This window comes from Pseudophryne corroboree, chromosome 5 (assembly GCF_028390025.1).
Source record: "Pseudophryne corroboree isolate aPseCor3 chromosome 5, aPseCor3.hap2, whole genome shotgun sequence".
Lineage (NCBI taxonomy): Eukaryota > Metazoa > Chordata > Amphibia > Anura > Myobatrachidae > Pseudophryne > Pseudophryne corroboree.
Genome location: NC_086448.1, coordinates 617,224,912 through 617,243,390, shown reverse-complemented (window position 1 = coordinate 617,243,390; position 18,479 = coordinate 617,224,912). Strand labels below are relative to the sequence as shown.

At 40.9% G+C, this 18,479-nt stretch overlaps 1 protein-coding gene across 14 annotated transcripts in view; it reads right to left on the bottom strand.

The window, feature by feature from the left end:
- EPB41L3 (erythrocyte membrane protein band 4.1 like 3) overlaps positions 1-9,682 on the bottom strand; it is a 346,176-nt gene extending 336,494 nt beyond the window's left edge. For 5 of the 14 annotated variants that reach the window (XM_063923531.1, XM_063923525.1, XM_063923528.1 and 2 more), the window contains exon 1: positions 9,514-9,679. The gene's annotated coding sequence lies outside the window, so the exon portion shown is untranslated. Of the gene's footprint in view, positions 1-8,768; positions 8,867-9,513 lie in introns of those variants that run through there. The other 9 variants (XM_063923517.1, XM_063923521.1, XM_063923520.1 and 6 more) reach the window with 4 other exon arrangements.
- Positions 9,683-18,479: the final 8,797 nt, after the last annotated feature.

Below are 18,479 nucleotides of genomic sequence, written 5' to 3'. Positions count from 1 at the left end.
AGTTAATAAATTGACCAACACAAGGTGTGATTAAATTAACCAGTTCAGTGGCAGAGTGTCTCAGGAAATTATTGTATAGAAAAATCTGAGGACTATAAAATATTTAATAAATTAGGTTTATACCACACTGTGGGCCTAATTCAGAGCTGTACGCTATGCCGATAGTTTTGCAATTGAAGGATTTTCGACAGACTGCACACGCGCTACGATCACAATGTACATGCGTAAATGCACCTATGCAATTGCTTTCGCAATGAGTATTCAGTCACACAGTGATTAATAGGAAGTGACTGTTTGGGGGTTTTAACATGGTGTTAGCGGGGAGTGACTGTAAAAACGCAGGCGTTTCATAGCTGTTTAAGGGGCGTGTATGTGATGTCAAATGCGAGCACCTGTGTGCTAAAACATGGCGCCTGTGTGCCTTCTGCCGCATCTAGTCTGCATAGCCATATACCTACTTGAGCAGTCGATGTTTATCATTCTTTCATATAGGCTGCGTATGTGTACGCAAATTGTAAATAAGTTGCGTTCGCTCCGGTGGGCATCTATTTTCATTTCTGGACAGCAGCTTCACTTGCAAACATTAGCAGTTGGTAGCGTAGAAAATCACAATTGCATTAGCGTACAACTCTGAATTAGGCCGTGTATCATTGCTTTATAAGACATATTTAAGCCAAATATAATAATATATGAAATAATTAAAAATCAGTCATTGGAATGTATATGGTTAGGAACACATTGTCCTATAGATGCTTCTACATTACACTGTACACTTTGCACTATTTGTAAAGAAAATGTTTTCAAATCAGTTACATACGTATATTTGCATGTGTTGTAGTGCAGCCTATCAACACACACAAGACCAATTATATAGATAGCTACTCTCAGATGGTAGTAAATAATGCTTTCCCTTTGTCTTTTTGTTGTATAATTCATTATTTTTCAGTTTTTGTTTTTTTTAAATCAACACAACACAATAATGTGAACCGAAAGAGAAGCTCAGTGGCCTTTTAAACAAGCAACATTAGAGGAGGCTGAAGTACCATATCATTATTACAGCATTAACTGCCTCAATCTTGTTTTCTCCAACAGCAGTAGTTGGGACATGCAGAGACAAAGATCACCCACAACTACATCATATAGGCTGGTTCAATAACATGCAGACTACACACACACCAATATCGTAAAATTTACCAAATATAACTGCATATGTATATAACAGCTATTAGCCATAGATTACGTGGCAACTACACATATGATAATGTGCCCTAACAGCTAGAACTATCCAATCTGGCCACATACCAGAATAAGAACAATCTGGAAACAGATCCTGTCACTTGTTTGGGTTGATTGGCAGGATTGGCCCACATATGGGCAGTTATAAATTTAGCTTCCTTATGAATTGATTGAGACAGATAGATAGATAGATAGATAGATAGATAGATAGATAGATAGATAGATAGATAGATAGATAGATAGATAGATAGATAGATAGATAGATAGATCTTGATGTTCTTCTATGTAATATAAGAAATCTGGGCCTTGTAACAAGTATTTTTAAGGTAACTGTGACTATAACATTAAATCTGAAGATTTGCTGTTGCTGGACTCTTATTCAGTTCAATGAATGAGGCCCTGCTAAACACATCACATTAGGAGGATTGCATTAAATGAATAGCTGCCCTCAACCTCTCTGCCTTAAAGAAACAAAGTTTCTAAATCCAATTTCCTTTTGTTTATTTATGTCAGCTATGAAACATACCATCCCATTGTGTATCAAATCGTGCCCGTTCAATCTGTAGTCTGTACACAGCACAATAACAAAATAATACAGGTCTACACAAAAAGGGTTTTTTTCGTTATTTTTTTTATTTTTGCCTTACGGTTATTTTTTAGGACAGTGAGCCTGTTTAAATAAATCTCATCACTACAGCTTTTATGTCAACTTCACTAACTTAGTAAAACAATCTAGTCGCACAATTTACATTTTGAACGGAAAACTAAATTTTATACTGTTCGGCTTATGGGATTCTCGGAAAAAATAAACAGCAATTGTAACAGTACAAAAATGAAACACATCACCACTAACGTTATAAAGCTCTACAGTTTACAGTATATATAATATGAATATGCAAGTGTCTGTACACTGAACCCTAAAGGGGAATTACACTGCGCATATCCTGTACTTCTTTTGATTTCACTATACTTTATTCTTCTCACAATGAAGAGGAAAAACAAGGGAAGCGCTATCCCTCAAAGGTGCATGTCTCATTTCGGTGATTTTTGTTTTGGAATTTATGGATGTTAATGTCCCTCTAATCTCATGTTTATACATACACGTCACAGGGTTTTCCCTGCAGAATAATTTATGATGTTAAAGGCTAGTTTCTTTATACTGACAAGCAGAAAGATCGTTACATAAACAATCCGACTGTAATGTTCTCACTGGACATTCCCCACTCTCCACCATGGTCTGCGAAAGAAGATGAAACAAAACGGGTATTTTGTGGCTCAAAGTATTAAACAGCATACAGTAAAGCTGACAGGCTTGCTTGTGTTATTACCCACTGCCAACAAACAAAGCGTATCAACCATATTTACTGCAAATACAGAAGTGTCAGCACAATTTAGCCTTATCTTCAACTTTTCTGGTATTTGTCAGGAAGGGGGGATTTATAACATTAACCTTATTTTACCTTCTAGAGTGATAACTAAAGTGTATAGGTCAACCACACTTAGGTCGACAGTGTCTAGGTCGACCACTATTGGTCGACAGCAACTAGGTCGACAGGGATTCTAGGTCGACAGGTCAAAAGATCGACATGACTTTTTAAATCTTTTTTGGTGTCGTTTTCGCCGTACGGTGACCGGGAACCCCAATTAATGCTCTGCGTCCCCTTGCATGGCTCACTTTGCTCGCCATGCTTCGGGCAAGGTTACCGTTCCCAATCTTAGTCCACGTGGATCGTAAAGTATGAAAAAGTTCAAAAAAAGAAAAAAATGTGAAAAACTCATGTCGAACTTTTGACCTGTCGACCTAGAACATGTCGACCTAAATACCTTGTCGACATAGTTACTGTTGACCAACAGTGATCGACCTAGACATTGTCGACCTAAGTCTTGTCGACCTAGAGACAGGATAACCGTGTAATGTAGAGCACAATAGCTAAAGTTCTAAACTCTCATTCTCCTAATGAAGATCATAACGTTTTAATATTTAACTTTTGCACTTAGATGTAGCTTTAATTTTCACAGCTATCCACTGCTACCGTGATGCATTTTCAGTTTGCTCTACTTCCCTTCTGAACTTCTTTCCTCTAGTGAAAGCATAGCATAACAGTCCCCTAAACTATTTACTGGCGACAGCCAAGTTAAAAAAAAAAAAAAAACCCACAAGCTATCAGGTTTCATGTCACGATTTTAATGGTACAATCGTGTTCCAACTCTATTATTTGTAGTTGGAAAGCTCAACTTTTCTCCTTAATGGTTTAGAAAAGGCCTCGGAGCAACTCTTTGTCTCACTGTAGTTGTTAAACCAAGTACTGTAATGGATCCGTAGCAAAGACCATTTGCAATGAATTGTGTTTTTTCATCTAATGCTGTACAAAGGACAACGCAACTTACATCGGAGTGGAATACTAAGTCTCTCATTACTGGCAGGAAAGGACTAGAGAAATGTAAGAAACTGCGTTCACAGGCCACGGGTGTCACTAGAAATGATACACACAACTTGCTAAGATTAAATGACAGCTTAAATCTTTTAATTTTGATACCGGAACTGTAATAAAGGAACTGATTGAACATGGTAGGCTATATAACATTTTGTTGCCAGTGTTGTTTTTGATCATTAAAACCTAAATAAATGCATTTTTATACATTTTTGTTTAGACAAAAGTGTGCAATTAGTATAGAGAAGGTAAATTAGATTGTAAAACGTCTCATTTTACTACACAACTGAATTTGATTTAACACTAAGAGGCTGATTTTGACATATCTGCGCCTGAAGTTTCATACAGTCGCTACGGCCAGATTACTAACTTGTACTAACGTGAGAACTGGATGTGTAGGCTGAACGTCCAATGCCGCCCAGCCCACTATTATTATTTATTACCAGTTATTTTTATAGCGCACACATATTCCACATCGCTTTACAGAGAATATTTGGCCATTCACATCAGTCCCTGCCCCCGTGGAGCATACAATCTATATTCCCCACCACAAATACAACAGACACATTCACGCTAGGGTTAATTTGTGTTGGGAGTCAATTATCCTACCAGTATATGTTTGGATTGTGAGAGGAAACCGGAGTACCTGGAGGAAACCCACGCAAGTACGAGGAGAATATACAAACTCCACACAGGGCCATGGGTGGAATTGAACCCATGACCTCAGTGCTGTGAGGCAGTAATGCTAACCAGTACACCGTCTGTACTGCCCCATAGTTTTCTATCTGCATCCACAATCGTCGTATCTAGACGTGTACCCACTCCATGCTAGGTGCAAAAGATCTGTCTAAAACAGGCTTCCCATCACTGTCACACACTAGGAAATTGCCTTACACACCCATCAGACTTCCATGACACTGCCACCAGACGGAACAGTTCCATGCATCTGCATGGTCACCTCCCAGAAATGCCCATTTCACTGAGAACTGATCCAGTTAATCCATCTGCACTTGCAGTTTCCATACATGTATATAAGCCTGATGCGGCGCATGTGCAGTCGCAGATTTCTTTCTACGCTGCATGTGACATCAGCAAGATCTGTCCGCAAACCCACTGACACTAGACTCAGGCCCAAAGTGTTAACATTTGCACAATTATGGATTCCAGACCATTATGAACCTAATATATAAACAAAATTGGTTACAACGTTCAAGAGGCCTGGCAGCAACCCAAATCGCAATAACAATAATAGTAGTAATAATGATAATAATAATTTTAAAACAAACATCGGCATCCTCAGTGTCAGGATGCCGCGGTCAGTCATGTGACCGCCAGCCTCCCATCCACTGACATTTCGCATGTATTTATTTTTATTTATTTATTTACAGTTTCTTATATAGCGCAGCAAATTTCGTTGCGCTTTACAACTAGACAAAATTGGGTAAAAACAAACAGTCATAGAGGTAGGAGCGCCCAGCTCGCAAGTTTAGAATCTCTGGGAGGATTCAATTACACTGTGAAACCCGACTGCACGCATCTAAGTAAATAATAACTGTTAGAATGAGAATCACACAATGTATACAAACATTTGTATACATTGAGAAAGAACACAATGTATACAAACATTTATGAAGAAGAGATACGTAGCTGTAAAAAGAATTGTTTCCATGTAATCTATTAATCTGCTCATTTATTTCAAGGTGTGCAAGATAACTGTATAAAAACACACAGATACAGACATTCACAAATTACATCTGGTATGTGATAATAAAAGCCATTACAGAGTCTGTGTGTATGTGTTCCTTGGCACTATATAACGAATATCTTTTCTGCAAAAAAAAAAAAAAAGCCTATTCTAATAAATGTCATTTCAATTCATTTAAAGGTTATCTAGTGATGAAAAACAAGACACAATAAGATTATGATTTTATTTCCAAAATTTATCAGAATGTAAACAGAATACAGAGCACAATAAATCATTGTGAAGGACTGTGATCGTGTCTGTAGTTTTCAACTAAAATAAGTTGCCCTTATCTGCAATCTAACACAACATCAAACATAGGTTCCTCTGTTAGCTATCAAAGATCAACCCCTGATAGTCGATAACAGAAACACACCAGACTTTTTATGTTTACTAACTGATTTTATACCTGTACAGACTATAACGTATGTGTGGCCTCTGGTGTTTCCACTAACCAATGACATATGAATTTTCACTAAAGTCATTTTACATTAGTTTTGGCTACATGTAAAGACCAATACTTTCAATAAACATTATGGAGATGAATTCACAATGATACATTTACTAATAAATGTAATGTTACTACATTTCTCAATAAACAGATTTTCACCCCTCCCCCATGTAATCACCACAGGCATATACATACTTCCCAGCCTTTCAAGTTGGGGAATCAGGCCTAACATGCATGCAGTATGGAATGCATGAGAAGGTGGCATGGTCACATCACAAGGATGTGACAAAAACTGCTAATGCGCTGGACCGCCCTTCATTCTTTTCTCCTCCCCTAAAGCCTCTTTTTTAATTCCATGCACACTTCAGCATCCACACACCACTACTATGCTTAGTTATGCAGGGAAGAGCTTAACAGGACATGCCTCCCAAACTTACAGCCCAATTGGGACAAAGTTGTATCGATTGGGACAGGGAATGGAGCAACCAAATCGTGACTGCTCTCCCTAAATCAAGACAGTTAGGAGATATGCATTTACATTGTATATAACTATGTTGTTTAAAAATGTTTTTAATACATTGTGCACTAATATACACTTCACACAATGTCATTGTATGTAGCCATTTCTAATTACTGTAATTATTGTAGATTAATAAATAGTGTATGAAGGTAATTCACTTTGTAATGGGTAGACTTAAATTCAGTTTAAAACTCTAATACATACTGTAGTTATGTTTTTGCTGGAACCTGTACAATAAAAAACATAAGTAAAATGTTACCTTCTAAAGATCACAATATTCAGGAGCTTAATCATGTTTGATCTAAGATTGGATCAGCACCAATATAAAAAATGTTAATTAGGATACAGATACAAAATTATTATAAATATAGTTTTATTGGGACTGTAAGGATAACAAACATACATTATAACATATTTGTGAATTCACATACTCTCTCTACGCGAATATATGTCAATGATTATTCAGACAAGCACACACTTATAAGAACAATTCACACAAAAATTGTTATCCTCCAATAGCGACACAATGTTTTACATTGTGTACATGATCGCAAATCAGGTTTGACACATTTTCCATCTGATACCCAATGTAACTTTGTGTAAACTGATGGTAATTCAGCCAAAACCTGTGTACACCAACAATATAATTGAGCACAATGGACATTAATATTGCAAAATACCACTCATCTGCGTGGGGCTATTAGACACACACTGAACACATATCATTTACAGGAGGGCCCTGGGTATAGCTAATGGCATTATGAGACGAAGAGGTAAGGATGACAATCTCTTGAGCTCTGCACACTGATTTAGACAAATGTGTATAGAAAATAAGTAACGTTATGTAATAAGCCTATTATTATGCATTCATCTCTATAAATTGCCATTAGACAATGAAAGAGAAAAAAAAATATGGTTACACTACATACCATATAATTAACAATAAAGATCTTAAAATATACACATTATGTAAAGATATAGTCCTTTTCCTGCATGCACAAAATATGTCAAAATCCAATGTTACTTTGTAACATTATGACTGTGCAATTTTAACAATCCAGTAGAAAATGTCATTCTCATAGCAAACCCATTTACTGCAATGCCCAATATGGGACCAGTCACATTCACTTAGCTAGAGATGTGAAATCATACAGAAGATCCAGACAGTCACAAAGTGCCCCACCCTTAACTCCTTGTGTTGTAATGATGTCACTGCATATGCCATAGCAGAGAGAACACCATTAGATTTGCATTCTGCAACTCACCATGCCTAAGATCTCTGTCTGGAAAATTCAATGTATAATAATCAGAAATTACTTATGCAATTCATCGTTAAATATAATTTGTAATATAAAATATGGTTTCAATATAATATCAATCCAAGGGAAATTTTACAAAGGGTGTGGCATTCCGCATGTCACAGCATTTCAGTCAATAAGACAGAGGAAAGTTTCACTCGCTATTCCATAACCTTGATAGTATCATAGAAATCACTTTCTTAACTGGTTAGTTAGATTCTACCTATGATACAAGCATATGTACATTTTCACAATCTTCTACTCTTATTATTTACAGGTATTACAATAAGATTACTATTTAGAACCACAAATACTGCCACTGTAAACAGAAGATGCCATCACTGGTTCTGAAACATATCTAAGTCAAATTGTATTGTAAAATAATAATAATAATAATAATTGCATAATTACAGGTTTAAAATTAGCATGTGGTTCATATTTATCATTTGTCCTTAAATGAGTTATGATGATGATCTCAAGAGCCCACATGAACTGGGGAGGGGCTGCAAACGTCAAACTGAATGGGGGTATGCTTCACGGTTCAACATAGGCAAAAAGGGCATGAAGTCAAATTATACCACACAAGACACTGCACCTAAGCACTAAGCTGTCCTCTAAACTTATAATAGCCTAATAATAATTTATACTACAGCAAAGAAAAAACATATGCAGTACTCAGAAACAGAAATGAAAATGATGAAGTGAAGTGTAAGGAACCAAATAAATATCTTAAAATAAGAGAATATTATACTGCAAAGCCCAACCTTGGATTCAGCTTTAGCTTTAGGGGGTAACAAGCTATATAGTAGAAAGGATAACAACATACAGTAGCTTTTGAGTGAAAAATACTCTGTCACACATAAATAATCTCAATACAATACTTTGACTATAAGCGAATATCCAACCTGCACACTAGTTAACTATGATGTGTTAACTTTGACAGTTCATTCAATTTTGGAAGTCAGTATCCCCTACATAAGACAACCCATAACACAACTCACATAACACAAAATAGCTGTTTAAACAACACCCTTTTTCCATTGCTCACAGTCCAGCTGTGCATAATGGAAGCCATATGTCCTTTACTCACACTGAGCAGCGAGGTCCTGAGAAGTGGAGCTAGAAAGGAACTGACATGGTCCTAGAGGGTTTGGTAGTAAGGATGCCAAAGCTAAAGACAGGGAGCTCTGGCACTGCAGAGGTCCACATCTCTAATTTACTATATCACCACACCCACCGCATTGCAGAACCCACGGGCTGGGGGTGATCACAAGCTGCAGCTCAGTCACAGAAATCACTAAATAAATAAATGCAAAGCAAAGCCCACGTCTCAGTGGGCAGTCATCCGCAGTGTGACCCTCTTATCATCCCCCATTACTGACAGACGCATCCCAGCAGCAGGCACCCAGAGGGCAGGTAAGTCCACCCCTGGCTGACTGGCTGTCATCATTCCCCGTAGCACTGATGCAATTCATTCTTCTGCAAGCATCTTCCCTGCACTGCACCCCCTGGTCTGCGCAGAAAGGAGGTAATCTGATAACACCATTTTATTTATTCCTGCAAAGTGATCATCACTCTCAGCGGAACCCAGGCAGCATATGTAGCACAGATCACACAACACTCCCTACGCTTTCTGACCATCCGCTACACCCGGGGCACATTGCCATGCCTGCAGAAGATGAAACAATGGCGCCTCGGGGAGAACTATACTGTATGTACAATCATGCAAAAAAAAAAAAAGTCCCATATTGCTGCTGCGGCTCGGGCACGGCATGCACTGGGTGTGATGGGCATGTGAGGTGCCCTACAGTCATGCATGTGGAGAAATGACATACCTCGGAGTCAGCACTGTGACCAGAGCCGGGCGAGCTCGCTGAGATCGGGTCACCAGGCAGGGTGTGCAGCCACGCGTCAGCTGCACAGTACAAGTTGCCCGGCCCAGCAGCACACACACAGCAGACCAGCTGCAAAAGCAGAAGCCCCCACTCTAGACAGTACGCGTCCCCCTCTACTGCGCGCCGGAGCCAATGGCAATGCACACAGATGCATTAGCCCCGCCCATAGAACGAAAAGCTCACCAATGACTGCAGCGTCAGTGAGCCAGTAGACGAGGCATCCTACAAATGACTGGCATACAGGCAGAGACAAGAGGGTAACATTATATATGGCCTACCATGTACTCTCCACAGTGCATTCTCAGTTGGTGAAAAAAAATGTGATTCTTTATAATGACCATACATAATCTCCTTATAAGTTTTAAGCAATATCCATTAAATACGGTAAGCACATTCCATATTTAAGCCTTGCAATAATAACAACACATACAGTATATGTGATAAATCCACTGACTGATGTGCAAAGTAATCTCTCGGCTGTTTTATGTTTAGTTTACACAGATTCTTAGATATGTGATAATCACACAAAATATATTTTAAGCTATGATTTCACATGTTTTAAGATGGACCTGACACAAAGATGCTAGATGTAAAAACTTTATTGCTGCCCATCAGATATTGTAGTTAGTAAGAATCATTTTCGTATTCAAAACTACATGAACTACATAACTATACCTCTTTAATCCATTGCCTCATTCAGGCAGTGACATGCTGTCAGGGAGTCCACAGGAGTCAGAGCCTCACCTGTTTTAAGGTGGGTACACACTAGGTGATGTGCTCGGTGAGCGACATTGCTTAGTGTGTCCACCTCCCAGGCCGGGCCGCCCAGCGGCGGTCATAGACACTGTGCGATATCGCTAGCAATATCGTACAGTGACATCATGCCGCTGCTGACCGGAGCATGCCGCTTTGGATGATGAGTCCAAATTAAGCTGCATGCAGGGCTGAGACCGAGGGTCGTTAACGACCCATGGGGCCACGCATCGCTCGTCGTTTACAGTGTACACACTAGTCGATATAGTAAACGACGTTGCTCAGAAAGGGTCCAAGTGAGCGACGTTGTTTACTTTATCAACTAGGGTGTATGGGTCTTTACTCCACTGTACTCCAGAGTTTTAACTATAAAAATGATTAGTATAATACAAAGATATTTAGAATTTAGAAATATTATCTGTTTTATTCATATCATCTATTATTCTAATCATTTTTATAGTCAAAACTCACCACAAAATCATATATGTGTGTAAATCTGACTGATACTAGCCAGTGCCTCCCCAGCCATTGACCTCACCAAACCCCATTGATTAACCCCTTCAGTGGTATGCCCGGAAAATTTCCGGGGCCAGCTGCACTGTACAGACTGGCAACCCCAGAAATTTTCCGGGGCATGCCACTGCTCCCCCTCCCTCCTCCTTTCACTCCGATCGGCCGGTGGACTTTGAAGAATGACGTGATCGTGTTGTGATGTCATCCCTACTTTATAGTACAAATGCAAACCAGGGGGGCGTGGCTTAGTGTCAGGGGGCAGAGCAAAGCTCTGTGCCCCGACACTTTGAGAAAAATAAATAAATTATGTAGCACTGAACCATCGATGGCGGGAAACCATCTGGTTCTCCCCCATCGATCGTAAAAGTATTCAACATCAGTCATAGACCATCGATGATTTTGAATCATCAATGGTCGATGGCCGTCTATAGCGACCCCTAGGCAACAAGCATTCCCTAAGGCAACGAGCATTCCCCGTGGCAATGAGCATGGATCAGGGCATAAAACCCCTGGCAAAAAGCATGACACAGCTCATGAAAACCCTGGCAACGTGCATAAAACCCCTGGCAACGCACATGAAACTCCTGGCAACGCGCAGGTAATAAAAAATTATAAATCTGCCCTGGGAGGTGTGACCAAATTCCAAAAAAGTCACCAATGACGGAGTTAAAGGGCCTATTTATCAAAAGAAAAGAAGAACCTAGGCGCTATAATTAACTACCAGTAATTTAAGTCAAATAGTGCATGTTGTTGTGAGCCCCATTCGCTGGTAGTATTAAACCTCTGTCAGTTTATAAATTGCAGAGAGACAGAAGATCTAATTGCGCTTAGGTAATCACAACAATTTAAGCCAAAAGACAATAAAAAATTGATTAATAATTTGTGCAAAAATGTCAAATATAAAAAAAAACTGTATTGTAGATAAAAATTACTATAACTGTATCAATATAGAGCTGAGTGGTTACAAATAAATTGCCACAATATCAGTAGATAGAATGTTGCTCTTAAACAAAGTGAGTTAATATGCAGTAAACGTGCCTACTTAATAGTCAGCCAATCAGGAGTGGTCTGGCACATCTCATGGATGAAAAATGTCTCATGATTCTTTGCCCATTATGTAGACTGACGTACTTTACATTAAGGGGAAGATGTATGAAGCGGTGAAAAGAGTGGAGAAGTGAACCAGTGAGGAAGTTGCCCATGGCAACCAATCAGCTGCTGCACCATTTTTAAAGTTACCTGTTGGCACCAGGCGCCAATTTTAAATAAATGATCAGCGCAAGGTGCCATGTTTTAATTGTATTACCAGTGCCAGGTGCTTAAAAATTTATTTTTAAACTGCTTGATGTGTTAGAAGTATTAACACACACGTGAAAGACCCCTGCTGCAGCTGGAACACAGTCCCTGGGCTGCAGGGCTCTGTATGCCAACTGCTGAGGTCTAGCGGGAATCTGGAGGTCTCTGTGGGCTGTTGGGTCTCGCTGTACACCTCCCATGGCCAGGAGACTCTGCCTGGGGATCTTGGTTGACCATCTCTGGAGGTCAGATTCAGGCTAGAGGTGGTAAGCTGATTCCCTTAGCACAATCCTGGAAGTATGTTTTGGAGGGAATTTTTTCCCCCACTCCAGACATGCTGGCACAGAGGCTGTGACTATCAATCTAGGTGGGCTCAGGCAACCCCTGTCCATTAGGGACAATGTTAGAGGTGAGTATACTGTGGGCATGCCAGGCACATCAACTTTTTAGTTTTGGGGTAAAACGTACTGTGGGTTGGATTAGGATATCGATAAAAGGACTGCATGCCTTGTTTACAGTAAACCTTCTGTGACCAAAAGAGTTTTAATGCTGTTAGCATCTGCATGCTGTACCCCCCCCCCCCCCTTCTCCCCCCAAGCAATACTTGCTTAGGAGAAGAGTCTCTTTCAAGACTTTTTGAGCAGTAAACATCTTGACTTTAACATGACTGCATCTTCATCCTGTGAAAAATCCTATTCTCCAGCTGTTCAGGGTTGAGCCCAGTGTCTCCAAGCTCCGCCCTCTTCCAACTACTATTCCATTACTTATTTATTAACAATTTCATATATAGTGCAGCAATCCGTTGTGCTTTGCAATTGGAAACAACAGTGATAAAACAAAACTGGGTAGTAAGTCACAAAGGTAGGTAGGACATGCTCGCAAGCTTACAATTTATAAGGAAACAGGCATTGATACTTAAGGATAGGTGTTATCTAATGCTAAATTAATGGTCCATAAGATTGCAAAGGTGTTTTGTGGGCTACATGATTTGATCACACAGTAATGTTGGCTTGGGATCAGGAGGATGGGAAAGTGAATAACATGAAAATATGTTAGGATATTTGTGGATTATGCAGTGGGGATGTAATTGGATAGGAAAGTTTATGAAGATTATGTGGGCAGTTCCGGAATTTGATAATCCTGTCTGAAGAGTTGAGTTTCCAAGGAATGCTTGAAGGTTTGAGAGAGCATTCCACAGAGTGAGTGCAGCCCAAAGAAAGTCCTGCAATCATGAATGGGAGCAAATAATCAGTGAGGATGACAGATGTAGATCTTGTGGAAAGTGAAGGGGTCAGGATTGGAGATATTTTGGGAAAAGCAAAGAGATGTACGTAGTTTGGGTGATGGCCTGGTGTGTGAGTAAAAGTATTTTATATTGAATATGGTAACCAATGGAGGGACTGACAGAGTGGATCCACAGATGATGAATGTTTACTGAGGAAGATTAGCCTTGCAGCTGCATTTACAATGGATTGTATTGGTAAGAAAAGTAGTCTTTAGTGCAATAATCAATGCAGGAGATACTGAGAGCATGGATTAGAGTTTTTGCAGTGTCCTGTGTAACTAATAGTACTGTATAGTTGTATTTTGGATATGACGTTTAGATGAATCTAACATGATTCTGAGAGATTGAATGTGTTGAACAAAGGAAAGTTCAGAGTCAAGGATGACACTTAGACAGCGAGCTTTTGGGGTAGGATTGATTGGCGAGTTCTCAACAGCAATAGAGATGTTAGGTTGGTAACTGCTATTGGTCTGTAGAAATATAATGAACTCTGTTTTGGACATATTAAAATTGTGATGACGAGATGACATACAAGATGAAATGGCAGAAAGGCATTCAGTGACACGAACCAATATAGATAGTGACAAATCAGGGGTGGATAGATAGATTTGAGTATCATCTGAGTACAGATGATACTGAAATCCAAAAGAGCAGATTAATTTGCTAAGAGATGTGGGATACATTGAGAAAAGCAGAGGACCTAAGACTGAGCCTTTCAGTACTCCAACTGATAGAGATAGCAAAGAAGAGGTGGATTCAGAGAAGCGGACTGAAGGAGTGATCAGATAGGTAGGGTGAGACCCAAGAAAGGGCTGTGTACTGTAGACCTAGGAATTGTAGTGTTTGTATGAAAAGTGAGTGGTCAATAGTGTAAACAGCAGCAGAGAGATCTAGAAGAATAAAAAGTGAGTAACAGTGTTTAGACTTTGCAGTGACCCAATCATTCACTAATTTAGCCAGTGATGTCTCTCTGGAGTGTTGGTACTGAAAGCCTGACTGAAGTGGGTCTAATAAGTTGTGTGAGTTTAGAAAGCATGTGATTCGGGCAAGTCTCTTGAGTACAATACAATAAACAATTCCTCCTATGGGGGGGTCATTCCGACCCGATCGCACGCTGCAGTTTATCGCTGCGGTGCAATCGGGTCAAAACTGCGCATGCGCTGGTGCCGCAGTGTGCCGGCGCATGCCAGATGGCCGCCGCTGCCTAGCGATCACCTCTGCCTGATTGACAGGCAGAGGCGGTCGCTGGGCGGGAGGGGGCGGCACGGCAGTGTTTGGCTGCCATTTTCAGGGCGCAGTCCGGCCAGCGCAGACGTGAATGGACCGTGCGGGGGAAAGGGCCGCAGTGACTGCATGAGGTCACACGCAGGCGCTGCGACCCTGGCAGCGACAAGTAACTCCCGGCCAGCTGCTGGAGCTGCGCTGGTAGGGAGTTACTCTACAAGTACAAAAGCATTGCCGCTGGGCGATACTTTTGTACTTGTGCGGTGGGGCCAGACATGTGGGGCGGACTAGCCCTGTGCTGGGCGTCCCCTCACAAGTCTGTGTCAGTGATCATAGCTGTGCTAAATTTAGCACAGCTACGATCAGGTCGAAATGACCCCCAGGGTGCTGTCCAATGAAGCAGCACGAGACAGTACATAATAGGTCACCAACCTATAACAACATATGCAAAAGAAAAAGGTATAATCTCACTTGTGCTACAAAATGTCCCAAATTTTGATGATCCTCAAAGTGATGATTTCACAATAGAATCAAACGGTGTAATGTCCGATGCTGATCACATAAAAATAAAAAAATTCACAAACTAGTGTAATACTGTAAATGAACACAGCTCCACCAGTCAGTGATCGAAGGAAAGAAAAGTGTGTGGATAGTCCCAATCCAATTATAGGTCTCCCCTTGCTTTACGTCGACACCCAAAGTGGTGATAGGCGCAAACTTGAGCAGATTCTTACTTGTAGACTTACTTGTAATCAATGGATGCGAAGCACATAAAGGTTTCTTTGGATTTCTATTAGGTCCTTGCTGGATAATAATAAGGACTGGTGTCTCTCATATCATAATTATGTTAAATACAATCCACTGGAAGATGTGACCCGGGTATCAATACACAGTGTGTTCAGAGATACGGATTTGGGTTGTCAGACCAATATCAAACACTGTCTCTCAAGAGAGATGGCACGGTACTTAAGGTCCGAATTTTGTTTTTTCAGAATGGGAGTAATCACAGCATGCTTGAATAGTGAAGAAAATATACCAGTAGAGAGAGAGAAAGAGAGAGAGAGAGAGAGAGAGAGAGATTACAGACTTTAGTTAAGGTTGGGATGAGTGCAGGAGACAGAGCTTTACTTATTTGTGAGTGCATAGGATCAAGAAGAGAGGTACTGTACTAGAGTAGGAGAATGAGAAGAGTTGTTACTTCATCTTCATTTGAGGGATCAAATGTAAAGAAGGTGCCAGAGGGTTCAGGTAGGGAATTGAGCAGGTCACTGGCTGAGGAAGAGCATACCATTTCATCCTTGGATCTTATCAATCTTGTCCTTGAAATAGGAAGAAAGATCTTGCACATTGATAGTGGCTGGTGGGTTGGCTGAAGGAGGTTTGAGAAGTGATTTAAATGTATTAAAACATTGCTTGGGGTTAGAGACTTGAGCAGAGATGAGAGTTTGGAAATATGATTGGCAGGGCATTACATACTGTGTCCAGGGCATTACAATAGTAGTGGTAGATAGTCTTATACATAAGGAAGTTGCTTGGAGTATGAGATTTACGCTACTAATGTTCAACTTTGAGTTTTTGTAGGTGTCTTGTTAAATTAGAGTGCCACGGTTGACATCTAGGCCTAACTTTAGTGTAATTGGTAGCAGGAGCCACTACAAAAAGGGCTATTTCTAGATTCTGGTTCAGGTGTGATACAGCCATCTGAGAAGTGAATGCAAAAATAGGTGGGAGAATTGTTGCAGAGAGGTGGAAAGTTCTTAAAAATTAATTGTTTCACTATTTCTGCAGGTTTGAGAAGGATTGGAGGACTTCAGTGACAATGAGTTTGAAGTAATGGAGGAGAGCATACAGGTGATAAGGTTGTGATCTGAGAGAGGAAAAGGAATCTCAGTGAATTCAGAAACTTAGTATACACTGGTGAATACAAGATCAAGGCAGTGGCCATCCTAATGAGTAGAGGAGTCAGTCCATTGGGAGAGGCCAAGAAAGGAGGCAGAGAGAGTCGTTTGGAGGCATGACCAGCAGATTTCAGACTATCAAAAGCTATACTGAAATTACCCATGATGAAAGTGGAGATGTCAGAGGATAGGAAGTGAGGAAGTTATGCAGAAAAGTCTTCCAGAAATTGGTTAGGTTGCCCAGGTGGGTGATAAATAGCTGCAACACGCAGAGAGGATGAGTGTAAACCCTCATAGAATGTACTTCAATAGATGTGAATGTGAGTAATGGAACCTATGGTAGAAATGTGTATGTATAAGATCCAATCTGTCCTCAGCAACTAAATAATAGTGTGGTTAGGCTCGGCCTCAACTCACGATAAAAACAGACTACAACCAATTATTAAAGTTGCTGGTAAAATCGTAGGGACTAATCTCCCGGCAATTGAAGACATCGGGTCATGGTCAAGAAGTGGGCAGAAAGGATCAATGACCACTCCCACCCCGCCCATGACCTGTTCCGACGGCTGCCGTCTGGCAAGCGGTACAGCTCGAGGCTAGTGAGGACTGCCAGACATAGGAACAGCTTCTTTCCCCAGGCAACTATCATGTTGAATTAGACTATTGCCTAGACCACCCCACAACCTTACACGGAAGATGCTACTCTAGCACCCGCCATGATTCCCTTCAAGGTGTTGTGTTATGCTGTGTTATGTCGTTGCCGTCCTATTGTGTTGTCTGAGAGCTGTGGTTATGGGAAACAGATTCCTTGTGTACTCTGTATTCAGTACTGATATACTTGGGAATAAAAGTGATTCTGAGTCTGACTCTGAGGCCAGTATTTACTAAAAATCCGAGTTTGTCCGATTTGTGTTTTTTTTTCTAAGTCCCAATCCGGGAATTCACTAAGCCCCAATCTCGGCAGTGTTTGGACTATTCGTAATGGTTTGAATGACAACGTTCAGAAATACGAATGAATAGACTATCGGTCAAACACGGCTGTTATTTCATAGAATACGGGCATTCACTATTCATTCGTATTTGGGTGTTAGTTTCTGAGTGCTCAAGTGCGGGTCTGTTTTTTTTCGATTCGTTAAAAAAAGCAGCAAAAAAATAGACCTGCTTTTTCCAGTCGAGTTTGGATAACCATGCACGGATCAGTGAGATCTGTGCATGGTTATCTATGGGAAAGGGTCTGTTTAGTGTAAAAACTGAAAAAAAATTTGCGTGGGGTCCCCCCTCCTAAGCACAACAGCCTCGGGCTCTTTGAGCCGGTCCTGGTTTAAAAAATATGGGGGGGGAAATGACAGGGGTTTCCCCATATTTAATCAACCAGCACCGGGCTCTGCGCCTGGTCCTGGTTCCAAAAATACGGGGGACAAAAAGCGTAGGGGTCCCCCGTATTTTTGAAACCAGCACCGGGCTCCACTAGCCAGGTACATAATGCCACAGCCGGGGGACACTTTTATACTGGTCCCTGCGGCCCTGGCATTACATACCCAACTAGTCACCCCTGGCCGGGGTACCCTGGAGGAGTGGGAACCCCTTAAATCAAGGGGTCCCCCCCCCTCAAGCCACCCAAGGGCCAGGGGTAAAGCCCGAGGCTGCCCCCCCCCCTCCAAGGGCGGCGGATGGGCGGCTGATAGCCTTGTGAAAAAATGTGAATATTGTTTTTAGTAGCAGTACTACAAGCCCCAGCAAGCCTCCCCGCAAGCTGGTACTTGGAGAACCACAAGTACCAGCATGCGGTGGAAAACCGGGCCCGCTGGTACCTGTAGTGCTACTACTAAAAAAATACCCCCCAAAAAAACAGGACACACACACCGTGAAAGTATAATTTTAAAACAATACATGCACACCTCCATACATACATACTTACCTATGTTCCCGCGAGGCTC